Here is a 19,166-nt window from a genome sequence, read left to right on the forward strand (position 1 = left end):
GATCTTCCTCACACACACACACACACACACACACACACACACACACAAAAAAAAACCTAAAAGGAGATATTAACAACAACACAATAATGGTAGGGGATCTTAACACCCCTCTCTCACCAATGGACAGATCATCCAGACAGAAAGTCAATAAGCAAATAATGGACTTACATGAAAAACTTGATGAGATGGACTTAACAGATATATGTAGAGAGCACTCCATCCAAGCACAGCGGATTACACATTCTTCTCAAGCGCGCATGACACATTTTCAAGAATGGACCATATGTTGGGAAACAAGGCATACTTATATAAATTTAAGAAGATTGAAATCATAACAAGCATCTTTTCTGACCATAATGCCATGAAGCTAGAAATCAACTACAAGAAAAAAACCGGGAAAGCGACAAAGGTGTGGAGACTCAAGAACATGCTACTAAACAACCAATGGATCATTGATGAAATTAAAGGAGAAATCAAATCGTATCTGAAGACAAATGAAAATGAAAATGAAAATACACCATATCAACTCATGGGATGCAGCAAAAGCGGTCCTGAGAGGTAAACTCATAGCAACACAGGCCCACCTTAGCAAACAAGAAAAAGCCCAAATAGGCAACCTCAAACTACACCTAATAGAATTGGAAAAAGAAGAAAAAACAAAGCCTACATTAGGCAGAAGGTGGGGAATAATAAAAATCAGAGCAGAAATAAATGAAATTGAAATTAAAAAAAAAAAAAACAGAAAGGATGAATGAAACAAAGAGCTGGTTCTTTGAGAAGATAAACAAAATTGACAAACCCTTAGCCAGACTCACCAAGAAAAAAAGAAAGAAGGCTCAAATAAATAAAATTAGAAATGAAAGAGGAGAAATCACGATGAATACCACAGAAATACAAAGGATTATAAGAGAATACTATGAAAAACTATATTCCAACAAATTGGACAGTCTAGAAGAAATGGATAAATTCTTAGAATCATACAACCTCCCAAAACTGAATCAAGAAGAAATAGAGAACCTGAATAGACCAATCACAAGTAAACAGATTGAAACAGTAATCAAAAACCTCCCCCAAAATAAAAGTCCAGGACTAGATGTCTTCTCTGGAGAATTTTACCAAACATTCAAAGAAGATTTAATACCTATCCTTCTCAAACTATTCCAAAAAACAGAGGAGGATGGAACACTTCCTAACACATTCTACAAGGCCAACATCGGCCTTCTACAAGGCCGATACCAAAGCCAGTCAAGGACAAAGAAGGAAAATTGCAGACCGATATTGCAGATGAACATAGATGCAAAAATTTTTAACAAAATATTGGCAAACTGAATACAGAAAGACATTAGAAAGATCATACACCACAATCAAGTGGGATTTATACCAGGGACACAGGGATGGTTCAACATCTGCAAATCAATCAATGTGATTCACCACATTAACAAAATGAGGAATAAAAACCACATGACCATCTCAGTAGATACAGAGAAAGCATTTGACGAGATCCAACATCCATTTATGATAAAAACTCTCAATAAAATAGGTATAGCAGGAAAGTACCTCAACATGATGAAGGCCATATATGACAAATCCACAGCCAACATCATACTCAATGGGGAAAAACTGAAAGCCATACCTCTGAAAACAGGAATGAGACAAGGGTGCCCACTCTCGCCACTCTTATTCAACACAGTACTGGAGGTTCTGGCCAGAGCAATTAGGCAAGAAAAAGGTATAAAAGGAATCCAAATAGGCAATGAAGAAGTGAAACTCTTGCTGTTTGCAGATGAAATAATCTTATATATAGAAAACCCTAAAGAATCCATTGGAAAACCATTAGAAATAATCAAGTACAACCAAGTGCCAGGGTACAAAATCAACTTACAGAAATCAGTTGCATTTCTATATACCAACAACGAACTAACAGAAAGAGAACTCAAGAAGACAATCCCATTTACAATTGCAACAAAAAGAATAAAATATCTAGTAATAAATTTAACCAAGCCACTGAAAGACCTATATAATGAAAACTACAAGACATTATTGAGTGAAATCAATGATGACTTAAAGAAATGGAAAAATATTCCATGCACATGGATTGGAAGAATAAACATAGTTAAAATGTCTATACTACATAAAGCAATCTACAGATTCAATGCAATCCCAATCAGAATCCCAAGGATGTTCTTCACAGAAATAGAACAAAGAATACTACCATTCATATGGGGCAGCAAAAGACCCCGTATAGCTAAAGCAATCCTGAGAAAGAAGAACAAAGCTGGAGACATCACAATCCCTGACTTCAAAACATACTCCAAAGCGATAGTAATTAAAACAACGTGGTACTGGTACAAAAACAGACACACAGATCAGTGGAACAGAATTGAAAGTCCTGAAATAAAACCTCACATCTACGGGCAGCTAATCTTTGACAAAGGAGCTAAGGACATCCAGTGGAGAAAGGAAAGTCTCTTCATTAAATGGTGCTGGGAAAACTGGACAGCCACTTGCAAAAGAATGAAAGTAGACCATCTGCTTTCGCCATACACAAAAATTAACTCAAAATGGATCAAAGACCTGAAGGTGAGACCTGAAACTATAAAACTCCTGGAGGAAAATATAGATAGTACACTACTCATCATCAGCCATAAAGGGATCTTTTTGAATTCCATGTCTACTCAGACAAGGGAAACAAAAGAAAAAATAAACAAGTGGGCTTCATCAGATTAAAGAGCTTCTACAAGGCAAATGAAAATAGGATCAAAATGAATAGGGAACCCACCAGCTGAGAAAAAATATTTGCAAACCATATGTCCGACGAGGGATTAATCGCCATAATTTGTAAAGAACTCACACAACTGAACAAGAAAAAAACAAACAACCCAATCAAAAAATGGGCAGAGGAAATGAACAGACACCTCTCCAAAGAAGATATACAGATAGATGGCCAATAGGCACATGAAAAGATGCTCAACATCACTAATCATCAGGGAAATGCAAATCAAAACCACACTAAGATATCATCTTACACCCGTTAGAATGGCTATAATCACCAAGACAAAAAGCAACAAATGCTGGAGAGGCTGTGGAGAAATGGGAACCTTAATCCACTGCTGGTGGGAATGCAAACTGGTGTAGCCTCTATGGAAAACAGTATGGAGATTCCTCAAAAAATTAAAAATAGAAATATCTTACGATTCAGCTATCCCACTACTTGGTATCTACCCAAAGAACCTGAAATTAACAATCCAAAGAGACTTATGCACCCCTGTGTTCATCGCAGCATTATTCACTGTAGCCAAGACATGGAAGCAGCCCAAGTGTCCCTCGACTGATGACTGGATAAAGAAGATGTGGTATATATATACCATGGAATACTACTCAGCCGTAAAAAAAGACAAAATTGTCCCATTTGCCACAACATGGATGGACCTGGAGGGTATTATGTTAAACGAAATAAGCTAGACAGAAAGACAAACAGTGCAAGATTTCACTCATATGTGGAAGATAAACCAACACATGGACAGATAGAACTGTTTGGTGGTTACCAGTGGCTAGGGGGGTGAGTGGTGGGCACAAGGGGTGGATGGATGCACTTATATGGTGACTGACAAACAATAATGTACAACAAAATTTCACAATAAAACAACAACAACAACAAAAAGTGAAATATTTGTTGAGGACCTACCACATATAAGGCTCCATAATATGGGGCAAAAGAGGAACTCTGTCGATGTTATCCCTTTTCCCACTTAATAATGGTATGCAGAATAGGATAATTACATGAATAACTGTGATAAAAAAGAGAATGTAGTAATATTTGTCATTTACTTGGTCACAATTACCCATCATCTTTCACTTTATCTTATTGTATTCTCTGTATCTGCAAATGGTTTCACAGTTTACCTAGTTCAGGACAGAAACCTAAGAATAGTACTAGTCCCTTGCTTTTCTTTAATTCTCTACATCCGTTTCTACAGTCTCTACAGCCTGTTTTCTTACCTTCTAAATACTTTTTTTTTCCATCTTTAATTCCTTTGCTCCTTCACTAGGTTTGACCCTCGTAAAATTCTCTCACATAGATCGTTAAAAACCCTTCATAACTAGTCCCCTACCCCAGTTTATGTCTCTCCACACCACTGGCAAAGCAGTCTTTCCAAAAGGCAGATAAATTCTTGGTTTTCTCTTCAGTAAAGTTATGTATTGGCTTCACGTAATTCTAGTGTAAGGTTCAAATTTTTTTCTCTTGAAAGCCCTTTGAGATCTGACTCTGCCTGGCTGTCCAGCTTTAGTCGTGTCATTGTTCTGACACACAGACCACCCCCCAGGACACACCCATGACTTCACTCCAAATATTTAACTAGTTCTGTCTTTAGTTTTCTATGTCCTTATTTATCTCAGAACATGCCTTCGGCCATAAATTCTTACTACCCCCAATGCCTTTTAGTCCTTTAAGACTCAAAGCTGGTCTTACAGAAGACCTTCCCTAATTCTCACCCTATCCCTCTCAAAGATCCCTATACTCAACTCCTGGTATTACATAACTGGCTGTTATATTTGAAATACCTCTTGAATTCATCTACTTTCCATCCCCATTACCCCACTTTGTTCTAGGCTACTGTCATTATAGCCTACTTAAATGGTCTTCCTGTTCCTGCTTTGGTAACTTGTAAAATACATTCTTCACCCAGGATCCAGTGATCTTTTCAAACTCCAGATCTGATCATTATGGCCCTGTGTTTAAAAATCCTTATCTGGTTTCCTAATGATCTTAGGCTACAAACTAAATCCTAACATGGCCTGTAATGTACTGCATAGATTGGTTCCTGCGTACCTACTTCTCTAACCTCACTTGATTTCTTTTAGTTCTTTAAACATACTATGCTCCTTCTCATCTCAGGGCCTTTGCACATGTTATTGTCCTATCTGAAACATTTATCATTTAGATCTCATCCTTCAAATCTCAACCTTTTTTCAGGATATCCCCACCCAGATCTAGGTTAGATTCTTTTGTTATATATTTCACTCACTCTGTCTTTTGTATAAACTTGTAGAGTTGAGGAAGGTGGAGAGCATATAGTTGTATTTTTCTTTTTTTTCCCCAAAAGATATATATATTTTTTTATTTATTCATTTATTTTTTCCCCCCAAAACCCCAGTAGATAGTTGTATGTCACAGCTGCACATCCTTCTACTTGCTGTATGTGGGACGCGGCCTCAGCATGGCCGGAGAAGCAGTGCCTCAGTGCGCGCCCGGGATCCAAACCCGGGCCTCCAACAGTGGAGCGTGCGCACTTAACTGCTGAGCCACCGGGGGGGCCCTTAATTTTCAACAATGATTATAGCTGCTACCTTTAAAAGTAGCTTTTCTGTATACACCCTTCTAGAAACCTTCATTCCTTGTATACAAGCTGCTCATTTCACTCATCCCATTAGGTTCTTGTCTTGTCTGGACTTCCTGATCAATTCCTTACATATGGCTCTTGTCAGAACCTTAGATTCTTGTGCTCAAAACCTATTTTACAGTCTAACCCATTTCTCTCTCTAATTTTTAGTTTTGGTTTGTTTGTTTTGTTTTTCATGTCTTGGTAAGAAACCCACAGAGAAAGTTAGCAATTGTTTGCTTTGTTCAGAAGAGTTCTGAGTAGTATAATAAGCTCTGCTTTAGTGGGTACCATGACCAAGCTAGGAATATAAGAGATTTTAAAAGGAGTGATCCAGGGTCAGAATTCTATTCCTCACTGCCCTGACCCCCAGTCCCAAACCTTAAGTTAGAACTTCACGTGATTTTCAACTCAAGAATTGAAAGAGGCTTTAGAGGTCATTTAGTTTGAGTCCAGCCACCTCTCTAGTTAATGCCATTTGTTTTCCGAGTGTTCTCTACCACCCAGATAGAAGAGATTGTCTTTTATAGAGTGAACTGAAACCTGCCTCCTTACAATTTTCATCCACCAGCTTTAATTCTTAGCACTGTTTGTGGTATGACAACTGATGTATTTGAAGACAGCCATCATGTTCTCCCTAAGTAGTTTTTCTCCAGGAAGAATAGCTCCAGTTCCTCGTATATCATGGCTTAAAGTTCTTTTATCATCTTATTTGAATTTGTAAAATTTTGGTTTTTTAATGTTTTGGGTTATTTACCACTCTGTCCCCTTTTCATTAGTGTAAATAATAAAGGTGTTTGCAAATATAAAAAGTTGATAGATTTTTATGGCAAATGCAAAATATACAAGGGCAAATTAGTTGAGAGAACCTATGAAATAATTTGGTGTTTAGCTTACAGATCAGAAAAAGCTATTTATCCAGACTTTTTAGTTGGATTAAGTAGAAGGTAGAGACAGAGGACATTTGGGTGATAGAAACTGGCATAGGTGATGATTTATCTGATGTGTGACCACTTCCTTCACTTTATTACACCATTACATTTGCATACCACTATCATTTTCAATCTGGGATCAGCTGCTCAATTTTATAAATACAGTGTATCCAACATTTTGCCACACAGGACGTATGGATTGTTGTATTTCTGGATCTGTGAAGGTGTTTTTTTTCCCTTTCTGAAAAATGCGCATTCTGTCATGAATTATAACTTGGGTCAGGCATACATGTCATTCCTCCTGTCTTTGCAGAAGTACAGATGTACCACATGCTGCCTGAAGTAGGGGAGTCAAAGGTGGCAACTGAACATCCTATGAACTGCAAAGCCCTGAGGATAATTTGTCAGAGATTTCTAAGGTTTCTCTTTTAGCTTTTTCTTTATCTTACTCTGGGATAAAACCCCATATATGAGAGAAGATGCATTCTTCTTTAGTAATGGCACAAACTGGCGCCTTTCTGATCTTTTGCCACTCAAGTGCTAAAATATTAATATCAAAAGAAAATTATAAAATGACTTTAAACTAATTATTTTATTTCCAGCAAAAATTAGAAAAGAAACATTCTCCTTTCACCTGCTGTTTGTGGTTTTATTTGTACTCCTGAACGCAAATGTTTCAAATGGAATTCATACCTTTCCAAAGGACAGCTTTTTCTAGATAGTTTTTTGGTTTTGATTTTGTTCTTTAAACAGTAAAACTTTTGCATGATGTCACCTTGTTGACCTAGCTTTGAGCAGAAATTTCAGTATTAAAAGCATCTCCTCAAATCATTTAGCTTTTTTTTTTCTTCTCTCTCTTTCTAATATTTGTCGAAAGGTGTAGGACCAGAAAAGGTCCTTGTGTAACATAAACGAGCATTTAATTAAAGGGTAATGCCTATGGTACCACAGTATGTGAAGTGAAACAGAGGTGCTTAATCAGCCACAAAAGCTATTTACCACTTCATAAACCTCAGTGCTCAGTGCCATAAATATTATTACTGTTCTAGAATTTCAGAAAAGCAATGAAATATCAAAACTGATTTTTCTCTACTGTTAAAGTCTGGAAGATTTTCCTCCTAGTAGAACTTTGTGATGAAGCTAATATTTGGGAAAAGCATACATACCTGAAATTTTTAACTAGAACATCATCAGAGGGACTTAAAAACAAATGAGGGGTATGTTGAATATGATACAAGGAGGAGAAGGTTTTATTTCTATTGTCTGAAATTATAGTGAAGAATAACTCACATAATTTTGCCATGTATTTATTGAGCACCTACTGTAGGGCATGGGCTAATAGACGCTTTCCATACATTATCTTTAATCTTTATAGCAGTCCTGTAAACTAAGTTGGTTCCAGTTTTAGAATGAGGACACGGGGGCTCAGAGAGATTTAAGTCACACAGGTGTGTCTGATTACAAGTGTACTCTTTCAATTACTTCAAACTGTTTATCAGGTGAAAGCTTACATTAAAACAGTCACTTTTTTCATATTTATTTTGATGAATACCCATTAGTATACCTGAAAAGTTAAGTTGTACCATATTAATTCTTAAATTTTTAACCTTTTATTGGTTCCATATTCAACATTTATTAAGCAACTAATATATTCCTAACACTTGCTAAGTATTATGAGGGCTGTAACCAAATAAGAAGACCCAGCCTTCCCCCACTCAGAGTTTACAAACTGATAAATATTCCAACCTATATGCACAAAATTTTAAAGCAGAATCAAAGAGACCAAGGTTTTTTTTGTCAGTATTTTGTGACTGTTTGCCAGACCCCTTCCAAATTGTCTCCCTTCTGTTGAGATGGGGAAGTGCACACAAAAGCTAGAATATGCAATCCAATTGACATCTGTATGATCCAGTTTACAAGGAGGAATAAGGAAGGAGTTCATAGTCTGGTTGAAATGCTTTGCTAGAGGGGAAACCATGTGCAGTGAGCACCTAGAAGAGGTAGTTAGCATAAGACCTCCTGAAGCAGGAGAGATTTTACAGAAAAACTGTCATTTGAGCCAAGACGAAGAAAAGCTGCTTAGTACAGAATCCAAGGGAAGGCTTTTGTTAGGATTCTAACATTTATTAACCCAAATGTTTATATCTATCAATTGCTTATACTACACTTTACTTTGTGTTCTGCTATGATTCTGTAGATCTTTTATTCCAGTAATGTTTTCAAAAGGAACTTACATTCTTTGTGAAAATGTCAACAATAGAAATTAAAATGTTTGGATTGTTGATATTTGTTTAAGAAAATTTGCCTGTCATTGTGTCTAGTTCCCTCATTTTGTACACAAAGAAGCCAAGGCCCAAATAAGCGGTGATGTGTTTATGTCAGATACTGTAAGCATCAGTTCTGGGACTTGGCTTGACTTATAGGCATGGTTTCTGTCCTGAAGCTCTAGTTGAAAAATTCATGAAGGTTAGTGGTGGTTTCATAATAAAAAAACAATTTATATTTCCCTTTATTGTTTTTCTTCAGTGGCTTTGGGAGAGAAGTGATTGAAGAAATATGAAGTAATGGAAATATCCAAGGTAGAACATGGACAGTGATTTATTTAGGCAAAGCATGTGGAAACTTTACCTCAGTAAGTTCAGCTTTCTAAAGTGGAGTCACTTAATTTCTGAAGATATTTATGTACATGCCATCTTTATAATGTATAATATAGTGTGACAATGGCGAATTTAATAAAAAGCCTTATCATATGAGGTAATAGTGGCAATAGAACTTGTAAGTGCAGATTTATTCATACATTCGTCTTTTAACTGGCCTTTTAACTGAAGTGAAATTGATGAGAAAAGCATGAAGTTATGACGAGTTTGGAATTGGGATGCCTCTGGTTGACTGTGATTATCATAATGTATTTCAACTTTGAAACTGAGCCCTGGATGACAGAGGAAGGCAGCTGAGACATTAAGAAAATGCCAGAGAGACAAAATAACCTTCAGCCAGTTTCTAAAAGAGTAATTAAGCAGTTCGAAATGTAAATGCCAAATTCTGTCACACAGCCATTTCCTGGGATTTTAAATAATCCTAACGGTTCCTTTTCTGGTTCCAGAAATGCAGTTCAATTTTCAATGGCATAAGAAAGTATTTGGGGTCTACTGTCAGCTGCCTTGTAGTTGCCTCACCCAGGAGATAGAGTGTGTGCGGATAAAGCCAAATAATTTCTGGAAAACAATGCAAATAATGTAAAAGCAAATGGATAAAAAGTGTCCTCAGAATTTCCATAGTTAAGTCCAAGGGAGGGTTTAGACTTGAAGTGTTTAAGAGGTATTATTGATTCCATTGCTTACTCCATTGCTTTCTGACTAGTTACTCCTTCTTCTTCATCATGCTTAAAATACTCAAAAGAAATTCAGGACCAAAAAGAGAAAATGGCTAAACAAAAATATCATGTTTTTAACTGCCATTACAATTAGCACAAAGCTGGTGGTGCCATATGTGCTAATCTTTGCTAGTGAGTATAACCTACAGCATATATAAAATGAAGATGTTAGATTAGATTATTTCCAAGTCCCTTTCTTGTTTTAAAATCCTTACCAATACCCTTATTTATTGCACTGTTCTAAGTCCTAGCCATTCTCCATTTCATTCCACCCTATCCACCAGTCAGGTTAATTTCCAGAAAACCCTACATTAATTATCAATTCCTTTGTCTTTTAGTGAGTCTTCATTAGATATATATATTAGTCCAAACTCGGGTTCTAACTACCTTTCCTACTCTTCTTTGTGAATCTTTCCCTCTGGCCAATTTTGTTTATTTAGTATCCTTTCAACTCTGCTGTGTGCACTCCAAATTGTTCCATATCCCTCATAAAATTTTGTCAAGTGACTTAATTTCTGTAGAGTTAAGTTTCTTCACCCTAATAAGAAGGATAATGGATTTAATGACCTTTATACTTGTTTAGTGATTTCTAATTTACATACAATTTTTCCATCTATTTTCATTTCATCTTTTTAATAACCCTTTATAATAATGAGTGTAGGAATTATACACATGTACAAATAGGAAGCCCCAGTCAAAGTACATTACATGATTTGTATGACAGCTGTTCTTAAATTTTTAGTTTCAGAAAATACCATTTACAGTAGCACCCCAAAAAAAGAAATACTTAGGTATAAATCTAAGAAAATATATACAGATCTATAGATGAAAAAGTATAAAACACTGATTAAAAAAATCAAAGAAGATATAAATAAATGGAGAGATATTCTGTATTCATGGATTGGAAGACTCAATATTATTAAAATGTCAGTTTTTTCCAGTCTGATCTACACAGTCCCAATCAAAATCCAAGCAAGCTATTTTGTAGATATCAACAAACTGATTCTAAAGTTTATATGGAAAACAAAAGACCTGGTGTAGCAAACACAATACTGAAAATGAACAAAGTAGAATTACTCACACTACCTGATTTCAAGACTTAATGTAAGGCTACAGTAATCAAGACATAGTGTTATTGATGAAAGAATAGACACACAGGTTAACAGAACAGAATAAAGAGTCCAAAATAAATCCACACAAATATAGTCAACTGATCTTTGACAAAAGAGCAAAGGTAATTCAATGGAGAAAGGATGGTCTTTTCAATAAATGGTGCTGGAACAATTGGATGTCCATATGCAAAAAAAGTGAACCTAGACATAGACCTTACAATTTACACAGGAATTAACTCAAAATGGATCATAGACCTAAATGTAAAATGCAAAACTATAACACTTATTGAAGAAAACATAGGAGAAAATTATATGACCTTGGGTTTGGCAATGATTTTTAAAATATGACATTAATAGCATAATCCATGTAAGAAAAAAATGGGTAAGTTGAGCTTAGATAAAATTGAAAACTTCTACTCAGTGCAAGACACTGTTAAGAGAATGAAAAGGCAAGCCACAGATGGGGAGAAAATATTTGCAAAACACATCTGATAAAGGACTTGTATCCAAAATATATAAAGAACTCTTAAAACTCAACAATAAGAAAACAAATTAACTCAAAAAATGAGCAAAAGATTTGAGGAAACACCTCATCAAAGAAGATATTCAATAATGATAATTTGATTATTTATATTCAAAGAAGCATATAAAAAGATATTCAACATCATATGTCATTAGGGAATTGCAAATTCAAATAATAATGAGATACTATTACGTACCTATTAGAATGGCTAAAATCCAAAACACTGACAAAACAAAATTCTGGTGAGGATGTGGAGCAAAAGGAACTTTCATTTGTTGCTGGTGGGTCTGCAAAATAGTACAGCCACTTTGGAAAACAGTTTGATGATTTCTTACAAAACTAAATGTAATCTTACCATACAAATCAGCAAGCACACTCCTAGGTATTTACCCAACTAATTCGAAAACTTACATCCCCCAAACCTGCACACAAATGTTTATAGCAGCTTAGTCATAATCCCCCCAAACAAAAAGCAGCCAAGATGTCCTTCAGTAGGTGAATTGATAAACTGTAGTACATTCATACAATGAAATATCATTCAATGATAAAAGGAAAAGAGCTGTCAAACCATGAAAAGACATAGATGAATCTTAAATGCATATTGCTGAGTTAAATAAGCCAGTCTGAAAATGCCATGTACTGTCTGAGTCCAATTATGTGATATTCTGGAAAAGGCAAAAAAAAAGTCAGTAAAAAGATTGGTAGTTGCCAGGAGCCCTAGGGAGCAGGGAATTGAGAGGGAGGGTTTAATAGATGAAGTACGGGGCTTTTTCAGGGTAGTGAAACTATTTTGTATGATACTGTAATGGTGAATATTAAGCATTTGTCAAAACCTATAGAACTTTACAGAAAAAGTGGACCTTAATATATACAAATTTTAAAAACTTCATTTAGAAGGTCAGGGATCCTAGGATGGAATGTAAAATGTGACAAGAGAGTCTAAATGTATTACAAATATTATGAAACAATCTCACTGAAGAGGGTGGAGGAATAAGGTGCTGATCTAAGTAACTTTGGAAAGTGGAATCTGTAAGACTAAAAGGCAAAAGGAACTATATACATAAGCACTGTACTGGGTTGATAAAGTTGTATCCCATGGAGGATAGGATATGGGTTAACAGTTCTGAAACTACTGTACATATATGGTGGAAGCTGGGTTTCTCACTATTGTAGTGGGAGTTACAGGTTAGCAAGGAGATGAGGCTAGAATGATCCATGGGTAATGGATTAGAGTCGGAGACATTAGTATGAATTCGTGTTTAGCTTAATATAGATACAGATGGTTACATGTAGAACTGTTTATAGATATGTGTATCTACATAGGTTAGTAAACACACTTATATTGCTCTATCACCTGAGAGGGCCTAGAAACAATGAAACCCCAGTAGCAATGACCACACCTAGAGCCCAGATCTTAGTTTAATACCATTCTTTGGTAAGAGGAACCAGGGCTTCTTGGAGAAGTGGCTGATTCTTGCACTGGGGCAGGAAATATACGCGATGAGCCTGGAGCATCTTGTAGTGCCAAAAACGTTAGAAAGTGCTCAAAAAAACAAAACACAATAGCAGGAGTATGCCAAAGGGACAAAAGAGCCAACTGAAAAACCTCCCAATGACCGAAGCTGGAACAGTTTGAGCAACAAAATAAAGCAGTATTGGGTTAAAACCCAAAGTATAAAGTAAAAATCCATGAAGTCCACACTGATATAAATGAATGATTGGTGTTGACCTTGGGGAAGAATTCCAAATAATTTGTTTAGATATCCCACCCTCAAGGAAGCTGTGGCTCCCTACTGGTTAGGTTGAGCTGCTCAGAGTGACTTTTCTCCAAAGAGTACAGTACAGAAAGGGTAACACTATGGTGGAGAAATGTGACAAACTTTGCCTCATGCCAGGTGATCAAGGTCATCATCAACAGTGATAAGTCATGTTGATAGTATGTATCTTTGATATGATAGGATAACAATGGCACTTTACCCCGTTTGGTTTTTCTCCCTGAAACACATTATCCAGTCTGATCATGAGAAATCAAATTACAATTCTACAATATATCTGGCCAGTAATCCTCAGTACTGTCAAGATCACTTAGTAGGTTGAATGGTGAAGCCCCTCAAAAGATATGTTGATGTCCTAACCTCTAGAACCTGTGAATGTGACCTTATTTGTAAAAAGGGTCTTTGCAGGTATATTTAAGTTAAGGATCTGAAGATGTGATCATCCTGGATTTTCTAGGTGGGCTCTAAATCCAATGACATGTCCTTATAAAACACAGAAGAGAAGACATAGATACAGAGAAGACAGAGGCAGAGACTGGAGTGATGCAGCCACAAGCCAAGGGATGCCAATAGCCATTAGAAACTGGAACAGGTGAGGAATGATTCTCCCTGAGAGCCTTCAGAGAGTGTGACCCTGCTGAGACCTTGATTTCAGGCTTATGGCCTCTAAAATCATAAGAGAATAAATTTGTTTTTTTAAGACATCAAGTCTGTGGTAATTTATTACTGCAGCCACAAGAAACTAATACGTCAAAGTCATCAAAGACAAGGAAGGTCTGAGAAACTGTCACAGCCAAGAGTAGCCTAAGAAACATAACTACTAAATGTAATATGATGTCTTGGATGGGATCCTGAAACAGAAAATGGACATTGGAGGAAAACTGAGGATATCTGAATAAAGTATGGACTTAATAATAATGTCTTTATATTGCTTTATTAATTGTGACAAATGTGTCATAACATACAAGATGTTAATAAGGGAAACTGAGTGTGGGACACATAGAAACACCCTGTACTATCTTAAAAATTGTCTACACATCTAAAACTATTCTAAAATAAAAGATGTGTTAAAAAAGAAAGAAAAGGAAAAGGTACCTTTCCTGGGAATAAAATGAACCCTAATATTCTACCACCAGAGCAAGGGTTTCCCTACTTTTGCCATTATGTGTTGGGAGAAGTTTGCCTATTAACAGGATTCCTCTATTCCTCAAACAGACCGTATAGTCAGCCTTACCATTCAAGGCAGATGAGGCCACTGGGGAAACAGACCTATCCAGCTACAGAGGAAATCAGTGCAAGTCACCCATTCTAAACAAAGTAGCCCTTTGGCTTTCTTACTTCTGTCCTTTCCTTCCTGAATAATTCACTCCAAAAGTCATGAGATGGGGCCTAGGAAGGTAGGTGTCAGTGCTAGGGCTTCTTGGAGAAATGGTTGATTCTAGGGCTGGGGCAGAGAAAAACCAGGACAAGATGTGCTAGACACATCTTCCAGTACTAGAAAGTAAGGAATTCCTCAAAGAATGAGGGGTGGTTATATCTAAAGGATGCAGAAGCCAGGTTGAAGGGGCACTGACTGGCCAATTTTGAACAGTTGGAGCATCAAAATAATACTCATTATCAAATTATAGCCCATTGAATAAAATAGAAAGTCATGAGTCCATAGTGATATAATAAATTAAAGGAGAGAAGAAAAGGAATAATGGAATTAGAAAAATCACAGTTTGGGGACCAGTATAATATAATTACTTACCCATGAAATATCAGTGGATGCTAAAACTAATGGGTAAAAATTTGAGGAATGGGCTGTTTATGTAGTCTCAGACAAAATATCTCTTAATTACAATGGAAAAAAGAGGAACTTTATAGTGGGGAAACCTGGCAGATACCACGCTAATCAGGTGATAAAGTTAATGTCAATAGTAATGGAACAAAATACAATCATGCACTATCTGATAGGATGCAGTGTGAGGAACATGGCATCATTTGTATACTTCTACCAAAAAAGCCTAATCTTGAGGAAACATCAGAGAATTCCAAATTGAAAGACTTTGCACAAGATACCTAGCCTGTAACCTTCACATTTTTAAAGATCATGAAAGTCAAGGAAAAACTTAAGAACTATTCCAGATTTAGAGAGACTGCAGAAACATGATAATTAAATGCAACCTGTGATACTACATCTGAGCCTTCTACTACAACAGACGTTAGTGTGATGATGAGTGGAACTTGAATAGGGTATATACATTACAGGGTATTATTGTTTCATTGTTACAGGTAATGTTTCATTGTTAATTTGTTGATTTTGATGGTTGTATCATGGTTATTTGGGAGAATATCATTATTGGAGGCATTACAAACCTAAGTTTTCTAAAACAATGGGACATAATGTCAGGAACTTACTTTCAAAAAAAGTTCTTTAGAAAATAGATTCTTCATACTATTCTTGAACTTTTCTGTAAATTTGAAATTATTTTGTAAATTATCTTTAAAATTTTTTGATAAAAGCCAGTCTGGGTTGAGAGGATGAGAAGAGGAATTTATTCATTCAAAATAGCTCTTATCAAGTAAAGATCCCCAGACCTTGAGGAAAACTGAAGACATTAAAGGGAAATACTAAGACGATCAAATATCAATTTGAGAAGAAAGAGCTTGTGGAAAGAATTTTTTGTAAGAAAAAAATAATCTTATAAATAGCCATGGAAACTTTATATCGGGTGAATTTTGGTAGTTAATACTTTTCGTTGACCTGCCTCACTGCCAAGGGTGGGAGTGGAAGTTGAGCTCCCTGCTAGGTGCTGCTGGCACCGGGAGTAGGGAAGGAAGGGTGTCGAGGTGCCAACTAGCGTTACTTTGTACCGTCTTGTTCCCCCTGGAGGGCTGGAAGTTGAGCAACCAGTGGGCCCTGCTAACACCAGAGAAGCACGGAGGAGGGACAGTTTTTTGGAGATACGGAAAGAAAGTTGACTGAGGAGAATTTACCAGTGATGAGGAAAAGAGTTAAATTTTCAGATAGAATTTATAGACTGACTCTAACTATACCATTCTGCTACCCTAATCTATGATTCTTGACGTCTTAAGGCATGTGGTCTCCCTAAACAGTTTGAATTAAGGGCTTTGGAAAGGATAAGTTTTTTTATTTTTTATTTTTTTTATTTTTTCCCCCCAAAGCCCCGGTAGATAGTTGTATGTTGTAGCTGCACATCCTTCTAGTTGCTGTATGTGGGACGCGGCCTCAGCATGGCCAGAGAAGCGGTGCGTCGGTGCGCGCCCGGGATCCGAAGCCGGGCCGCCAGCAGCGGAGCGCGCGCACTTAACCGCTAAGCCACGGGGCCGGCCCAGGAAAGGATAAGTTTTAAGGGATCATTTAATCCGTTATGAGTCTAGGTATGAAATGTGGTAAGGGACGGTTATTGGATCTTCTCAAAGTTGGAATTAACAATACCAAACAAAAGAAGCTATAGGACTTTTTTCATTGATAATAAATATGGTCAGAGGACAGATTGTTGTGACTTGACCTGAAATACTGTGATTTTTTTATTCCCCAAAAAACTGCTGAAAAAGACTGTTATCTCCTATGTTGCTAGTCACATATGTAATCACTACTAAACCAAAAATACATCTTTGCTCCATATTAGTCTGGTTTAAAATTGAAGATAGCTAGAATCTCTGACAATAACAGTAAAGTTGTTAAACTATTTCAAAATGGCTGTTTTCCTCATTTAAAAGTTGAAAGCCCAAAGCATAACAATAAAAATAACTGCCTCTTTGGAAACCATGTGATTAACAGTACCTTAAAAAATTTTAAATATAGTGCTTATGTTGTTTGGATGATTGAAGAGTTGATTAAAGTACCTGGTATACAGTATGTTCAACAAATATTTGCCTTGAAGTAAATGTTGAATAATATAAAAAGATTGGCATTAATTTCTCATTGAGAGAAGTAAATGTCTTACCTGTATTATTCAATTCTTGTTCTCCACTCAATAGAGAATTTGGGATGTGATATAAATGGAAGGCAGTCATGTTAATCTTGAATTGAAATCACATAGAAAGGAGGAAACCTGATCATTAAACAGCAAGATCAATTTCAGTTTCCTTGCCACAATTTAAAAAATACAGCACACAGCATAGCTGCAGTGATCACTGCCCATTTTAAAAAGGACTTTTAAAATCTATCACCATTTGAAAAACTCTGTTACTAAATTTACTGTGCTGCCAGTAGCTGGTGGCAAACTAGAGAGTGATTGACGTGGCGTATTGCCTAGTTTACTTTTTTTAGTTCATAGGAGGAATCCTTTCTAGTTCATGGATTTTTATTTTTTATGTTGTTGGATTCCCATGGCTGCCAGGAGAATAGAAAATTCTACCTTTTTATGGCAGATTTCCTCCTTTGCAACCAATTTTCTTTTTACTCAAGCTATCCTCCCCAACCCCACCCAAAGCCAATATTATGAGAAGATTAGGACATCTGAGTTTGTAAGGTCTGAAATCTCTCTCCAGTCAGCCCATCCAGATGCACAAATACCTTGTTTATAGGAAATGACAGTCACGCCGTGTAATAATTTCCTGTAGGAGCTGAAACAGCAAAATAGAACAGTGTGAAATGTGAAGAAGAACATGGCAGTGAAGTTTTTCTGTTTTTCAAGTGAAAGACTCCTTTATCTTAGCAGGCCAATCATTGAAGTACTCAAAGGAGATGAGGCAGCAAGTACTCTTCTGCTAAATTTTCTGCTGGGTTGCTTTGTGATTTTCAGCTAGATTACCTGCTTTATATATTCTGCAGTTGTCCCAGTTTGTGATTAGGATATTGGTAAGCAAAATTTTTGTGCAAAACTCCAGAGGAAATCTATAATTTGTTGTAATTTTGTTTTTATTTAAAGGTGTAGATGAGAAAAAGAGGGTAGCCTTAAATCATTGAATATTTCTTGATAAATTAGCAGCTATAGGGTTTTAAAAACTATGTGAACTAAAGAGCCATTTTGTCCTTTAATGATCTAAATTCAATCCATTTGTTTTCCTTACAAATACTAATTATGTGAAACTTAGCACAGATGGAAAAATAAGGGCCAGGAGTAACGGAAATTTTTGGTATACCTGTTTTATTAATGCTATCGGTTATAATGATATCTACTAATATTTGTTTATCTGTTACAATTTACAAACTATGTATTCTTAGAACCCTATGATTTTGTAGTTTGTAAAGCAGTATCACTGGGACTTTTGAGGTAAAAACTTAGTATATTTCTTCTTTTTTCCATTGTATCCTCAGATTTCATGTGCCTCCAGATTTTAAAGAGTTGTAGAGACATCTTATTGCACTGAGAGAATCCCTCGTGAGAAATATTTTCACCTGCTTGACCAGGACTATTGGCAGGGTGATTGAATTCCTCCAAGGAGGATGAGCTGTTATGCAAGCTGAAGTGACACGTGCTTTAGGGAAGTGGCAGAGTCTCAGGTGTTAGTAACACACTACTTTGTTATATAGCTAATAGATGTTTATAAGAACATACATTTTTTTTATTTGCTGTTTGGAGTGAGCTTGAACTTAGAATATTTTACTTCTCTTACCATTTGAAGCAGTGAAAATGTTAGCTTTAAGTAGCTGCTGTGAAATATATGTTTTTTTCTGTGGGTGGCAGTAGTACTTCCCCATAGCATCCATCAAGTCAGCTGCTCCAAGGAGCATTCACATTCTGTGTGCATCCTGAGACCTAATTTTAGCAAATACAAGTCATACTAAACTCTTCAAAATTCAATTTGATATCCTAACAAGAAACAACAGTGGAACATAGTTTGGACCTTTCAGATCTGCATTTTTTATAGCTGATTACTTCTGATTAAGTCCAATTTTGGTCATTTTAGACTAAGCAGGAATTTTGATCTTTAATGTCAGAATATGACAGTGATTGATCTCCTGGGGCATTCTCTATGCTGTAGTACCTGGTGCTTTGGACCAAAGTGTGTGTGTGTGTGTGTGTGTGTGTGTGTGTGTGTCCATCCCTCTGTATTCCTTCCATCCTTCTTTATAATCTTTTCTTCTTCCCCATGATATTTAGATTTTCCTCTTATT

The 19,166-nt window shown here is 36.3% G+C and overlaps 1 protein-coding gene across 12 annotated transcripts in view; it reads left to right on the forward strand.

The window, feature by feature from the left end:
- PEAK1 (pseudopodium enriched atypical kinase 1) overlaps nt 1-19,166 on the forward strand; it is a 318,270-nt gene that overhangs the window by 85,021 nt on the left and 214,083 nt on the right. For 2 of the 12 annotated variants that reach the window (XM_087428739.1, XM_087428743.1), the window contains one exon: nt 8,840-8,945. The exons of the other annotated variants lie outside the window; for them this stretch is intronic. The gene's annotated coding sequence lies outside the window, so the exon portion shown is untranslated. The remainder of the gene's footprint in view (nt 1-8,839; nt 8,946-19,166) is intronic. 12 annotated transcript variants of the gene reach the window in all.

The sequence above is a fragment of the Ceratotherium simum genome, chromosome 3, assembly GCF_057802395.1.
Source record: "Ceratotherium simum simum isolate JZ-2026a chromosome 3, ASM5780239v1, whole genome shotgun sequence".
NCBI lineage: Eukaryota > Metazoa > Chordata > Mammalia > Perissodactyla > Rhinocerotidae > Ceratotherium > Ceratotherium simum.